General features: G+C 40.1%; 1 long non-coding RNA gene across 2 annotated transcripts in view; it reads right to left on the reverse strand.

Annotated features, from left to right (window-relative positions):
- LOC101424738 (uncharacterized) overlaps positions 1-5,763 on the reverse strand; it is a 45,578-nt gene extending 39,815 nt beyond the window's left edge. The window contains exon 1 of one of the 2 annotated variants that reach the window (XR_009181561.2): positions 5,579-5,763. This is a non-coding gene — a long non-coding RNA (uncharacterized lncRNA). The remainder of the gene's footprint in view (positions 1-5,578) is intronic. The other variant, XR_188723.4, reaches the window with a different exon arrangement.
- Positions 5,764-6,000: the final 237 nt, after the last annotated feature.

The raw sequence follows: 6,000 nt of genomic DNA on the forward strand, positions 1-6,000 counted from the left end.
CCCTTTTTATACATACAGATAATGTTTAACTTTCCTTACCTATTTTACTGGGTGTTTTTTGTTTGTTTTTGTAAAATCAAAAGCTATTGCTATGTGGATTTCTTTTTCCTAGATAATGGATAACTATATCCAGTATCGAAATATATCCTTTTAAAGTAAGAAATACTTTCAGGCTTTGAAACTTAAATCATTTGAAACAGTAATTATATTTAAGGTGATTAAATAATATGATGAGGTATATTCATTTACTAACATATGGTTTTAAACATTTGATGCTGTTTATTTTTCCTCACCTATCTGTTTTCATTTTCTAAGCTTAAGTTCAAAGATATTTTTCTAACCAAATGCCATTTATTATGCCAAGGTATGCTAATTATACTGTGAATATTGTTAACACAGTGAAAGGAAACTTAGTTCTGGGAGTAATAGCAATGTTTAAGGCTTACCAAATATTACAAACATTGCAACTTCCATCTGTAATATCTAGAAGCTGATTTTGGATCAAATTTAGAGCTGTCTTTCAAACAGAACCACATGAAATTTAAAATTAGTCAAGGATTACAGTTTGCTATGAAGAATGTCTCCGCCTCCAATATGAGCAAATGTCATCAAAGTGAAAGGGGAAAAAAAGGAAAGAAAAGAAAAGATGTGATTGTTTTGACACCAGCAAGAGAAGCTTAGTGTCACTTCATTTTTAACCTCATTTCAAATTATCTTTTACCCACCCTGATATTTCTGCATTGAGATAATCACATCTCATCAGGCTTCTTCAAACCCGGCAGCTACATACTCAGAGCTAGTGCTTCTTGTTAAATCATATTGCTAAACAAATTGCTATAGCTCCCACAGCAGACTGTGGCAATCAGCATCGCTGGACTGCCTTTCTGTAACCCCCCTTCTGTCATTCAATTTTATTTTCTTTCCTTGGGAAATTTTAATCTTGCATAAGGTGTGTGATTTTTTTTTTCCTAGAAAGGAAGGACCTGAGTTTAAAAAGTGTAAAAGCAAGTCTGCCCTATAGGTGATGAAGATAGATACCTGTTGAAATGTTGCTGAGAAAATAGACACATGGATTCTCAAGAACAACTAATAGAAGTAAATCTTTCTCTTGAAAGACAATGAAATGTGGGCAACTTAAAGAAAATAAAAAGTTACCCTGGGTTTAAACATACACAATTAACTATTCCCAAAATTATTTGATTCACATTGAAGTCTAACAAACAAATCAAGAAAGTCAGACATTATTTATTTCAGCAGTTTTGCATCTACAGAGGTAAAATAAAAATCTCCCTGCTTAACATTTGAAAAACTAGTGTGTAAATGACTGACTCATCTTTACACATTTTGCCTTAACTTCACTTCCTCTCATTTTGTCATTTAATTTGTATCGTTTCCAAATCAGAGTGACTATCTATTAGTCCCCCTGTGACAGAGGGCAGGACACTGTTGTATCTGAGTTAATAAAGCAGAAACACAAGCCTAATTACTGGGGAGATAAGTCAGGTTGACGGGGGTTACTCTCTTGAGGTCTGTAGCTATAGGTATTCAGACATTTTGTAGGAAGTTTGTGCACACAAGGAGAGAGAGAGAGGAACAACAGTAGGGTGGGGTGCGTTTGCTTTCATATTAGCAATACTGATAAATTTCAGGAATCACCTTCCCCAGAGGATGTTGTGATAAATTGTGCATCTACAGGGGAAAGCAAGTGTGCATTCATTAATCAAATGAGAGAATGGGGGTGAAGGTGCTGCAAAGGGCAACACAAATAGAAACTGGTATTTTTGTTACAAGGGTGTATGTGTGTGTGTGTTTAAATATAGTTTATATACACATGCATTGAATAGTTCTCTGTGTGTATGTGTGTGTTTGTGAGAGAGAGAGAGATTACTTTCCTAATGCCAACAGTTATACCCACAGAGTACATCACTCTATGGAAAATTTAACCTTAACACATGGATTGTTTAATGTATAGTATTGTAGTCTATATAGTATAATGACTCTAAACTTTTATAGCATAGAACCTGATTGAAAATTTGGTTGATTGATTATGCAGACGACCCCATTATGTTTTTTGTAGGTTTATGTTATGTGTATATGACTATCATATTTACATAAATTGCATAGACAGGCTGAGAATTCACATTCATATGTACTTTTTCAGATGTATTTATATAAGACTCCATCACTATCGTTAGGACTGCCACTTCTCCCAGTTTCCTTCCTCCAAAGTAAACAAAACAAAAGAGCCTACCTGTGTGGCTAACATCACTTAAATTTAAGAGATATTCATAAAAAGAGAAAAAAAGAATGCAGTTCCTGGCTCCTGATTTGGTTGGATTACAGTTATCAATGTAAACTGTAGCAAAAACTGAGAAACTGTGTTTGGAAAATGAATCTATTAATGTAGCTTTGTCCAACAAATATTAAAATTGCAAAGTAATTTGCCCATTTGACAATGGCTAATGAACTTAAGTATGCAGAATGAACTTTAATAATTGAGGAAATTGTGCAATTAAGCTGAAAGCAGCTGAAAATTACAAATAAAATTAACTCTCCAGCTTAGCAAGAATAGTACTGCTTCCATTACCCAACCAGTCTGTATGAGTATAAAGAAAGTCTGGAAAGTTTCAAGTCACTGTACATTTATTGTGATGATTTACCATAAAGATATTGACCTCATTTTTTTTAACAGAAAGAACACTAATAATTCTTTTCCATGGTATATTTCTGAATTGCAGTGGTTGGAATTATATAAAAAGTCTCATTGGCAGGATGTGTTTTAATTTTGATTTGAGGTTTATGATCTTATCTGTGTCTATTTTAAATTTAAGTGGATTACATTCAGCAAAGATATCCTTTTACTACCCTCGCTTGACTGTCTCATACTATTAGCCTTTATATGCTCAGCTTCTACAAATCTGCTAATACAGAAAACCATAAGACGCTCTTATGTTCCAACCAGGTTAGACCAAAGACATCAGATTAATATTTGATAACGTAGAAGGGCCCTTAATCAGATTTGCTTATTTCGCGACAGAATGTTTCTGCAATTATCATAATTGTTGTGCTAAATATGTTTGTCTTTGTATCTAGCTTTGGGCATAATCTTCTCTCTTGAAAGCCACTCAATGTGGGACTTGAGATTCCTGCACAAAACCCAATTAATATTAAGATGACAAGCCCCGATGAGCTCCCAAAGAGGCAACAGCTGAACAGACTCTAACATTCTTAAGTACAGATACTTGAGTGATCAAGTACATCTGAGGGAGACACACAATTCAATAATCCCTTTCTCAAGAAAGTCAAGAGCCCTGTGAGATACGAGGGAAATCAAAGGAACACATCAGAAAGAAAATGACTGGTCGAGTCCTGTAGCGTCTCTATTAAAATGCAAAAGTTATGGATTTTTTTCGGGGTGATGGGAACCTTTTCTGTTTTCATTGATTTCTTTTTATCGCTTGATGATTTCTCTAAGATTATCTTAAAAGCTTAAAGAAAAAAGGCGCCTTATCAAAAGGTATCTTGCATGACAGGAGCACATATAGTTTTGGTTACAGTGAGGTGGCGACTGTGCTACGGAGCCCAGGGAGAGAGAGCCTGCTCGCCCATCAGCCTGGAGAATTCGGAAGCTCCACGGTGAAATGTGAATTTCACTGCCCCGTTTGATGCACGTGGCAAGCCCAACCTGCTTGCCTCCGAGCCAGAAGGAGAAATGAGTGGGGCAACCTGGGTATTCCTCAGAGGCTGCGCTCTGTAATAAAGCACTGCAGTAACAAACGAATTTCCATCCCCATTGTGCAAAGCAGGCTCCTTCCTACTCTGACGCCCCAATTTCCTGACATCAGGGGTGGCTCCTTGGATTTACAGCTGAATTCACTGTCCAAAGGTGACATCCCAACCCATTGATTTGTCATCAGAAATTGGTTTCCTGTCACTTTAAAAGTGAGGCACTAAGGGGCAGTAAAAACAAGGCTGTTGGAGCTAAATGCGGCTATAGTTCAGGCTCTGGGCAATTACACACTACCTTTCGAATGCATTTATTACATTAAAAAAAACAACAACCGACCTCTGTAGTGCACTTTAAATGGTTGGTGACACCCTCTTCGGTGACTTATTGCTCTATGAAATGAGTTTTGTAGAAACTCTTTCACATGTGTTAAAAACCAAACAACAATAACAACAACAACAACAAAACAAAAATCAAAAAACCACCCAGTAGGCTGGTGTTTGTGCATAAGTATGTGCCAGTAAGAGTGTGCTGAGTCTCTGCCCATTGCTGTGTCCAGCACACCAGTGGCAGGAAGTCCCCACACCTGACATGTAACATCCCCCTGGAGCTGACTTTGATCAGGCACAACTAAAACTGAAACCAACCAGTGAAGCCCTTGCCAGTTCCCTGAAAAATCTGAAGGAGACTTCCAGGCCTCCTGCCCAATTTCAGGACCTGCCCAAGTGGAGAACTAGTTGGTATGCTCACCTTCCCTCCCCTCCACAACGACCCACTTCCCCCATGTCACACCTTGCCGGGTGTTTTACAGTTAAAACAGGACACATGGGTAATTATCATTGAAACTACCTGGTCTGGGGTAGAAATCGATTTCCCCAATCTAGGCTTGCATTTTCCAAAGTGCGAGTGCCTGAGAATGACTGAGAAAATGTTTTTATAGATTCCTCTTGTAACTAGACATAAACGCCATGCAGATTCAGCTCCTGGTCGGCCTGAGAACCCCCACTTCATTACTCTGCTTGTCACAACAAGGCAGGATTTCTCGTGGGAGACCCCCACCCTGGGAGTGAGCTACGTGCCATGCACCATTGCATCAAAATAGATTCTTTGCTGCACAAGCCTGGACAATCCTGCTCACGGAGTGAATTGCCCCAAATTGTGAGATATTTGAAACAAAATGTGTCCCTGTTGCCTTCTGAGGTTCCTGCTAATTAATATTCAAAAGACTCAAAGAGGAAAAATGGATACCTAAATCATACATATGTATATGCCTTTTAAGCTTTATTATAAAGGCAAAATAACCCCTTACTTGGTTAAAATCCAACTTGAGTCAACATACAAAGGTGACTGCACTGTAATACTAGACATATCTGCATTATGTAGGCATGTTACTGCGCCACTAGAATCTCTCAATAGTAATTATTATGCCAAGCACCCTGTTGGCACAATTACACTAAAGCTCTAATTAGTAGCAGTAAGATTAGAACCCCTACATGTTAAATCTGTAGAAGCAACGCTGAGTGAAGGATTTAAAACAGTTTCAAAACATTGTATTGTCTTTATTACAGTCTTTATACTTCAGTAAAGAAGGGTTTTCTATAAAATGCACTTAAAATAATCTGGTCCTGTCACTAAAAATAGGAAAGATAAGGTAATTGCAGTCAAACCTAGTGAGTCGGCTTGCTACCTAGGTGCATTAAATCGAAAATGACAAATCCAGTGAACTCCAATGGGAGATACATACTTCCTCCCTGCTGGACGCATTGGTATTTTTCCAACCATCAGCCAGGGGAAGGAACCGGGGCCGTACTTGTCATGGGCCCGCCTTCCCGCGCCCGGCTCTTCCATTACCTCAAGCCGGCGAGTCGCCTCGGGAGCCGATCCTCCTCGCCAGTCTGATTTCAGCACCGGGAGATTTACCTGCGGCACTCCACGCGCAGGGAACGCGGGCGCGCGGCTCAGGGCCCGGCGCCTCCCCCTGCCGGCGGCCGGGCTACCTGCTGAGGCCCCCGGGCAGGGCGGCGCGCGGGGAGGCCGAGGCCCGCGCCCTGACCGCGGGGGGCGCGGGGAAGCGCAGGAGGGGCGGGGCTTCAGCAGCACACCTGAGCCTCTGGGGGAGAGCAGCTCACAGACAGGAGGCGAGCCACGGCGGTGTTTGGATTGGGAAGTCTTATGCTTGGATTTCCCCCTTGAAACTGGGTAGGCACGACTGCCTAAGATGTCTTAAAGTAGAAAACCTTGAAGCGCAGCAGGGGAAAGAAACAAAGCCATTT

This window comes from Dasypus novemcinctus, chromosome 18 (assembly GCF_030445035.2).
Source record: "Dasypus novemcinctus isolate mDasNov1 chromosome 18, mDasNov1.1.hap2, whole genome shotgun sequence".
Taxonomy (NCBI): Eukaryota; Metazoa; Chordata; class Mammalia; order Cingulata; family Dasypodidae; genus Dasypus; species Dasypus novemcinctus.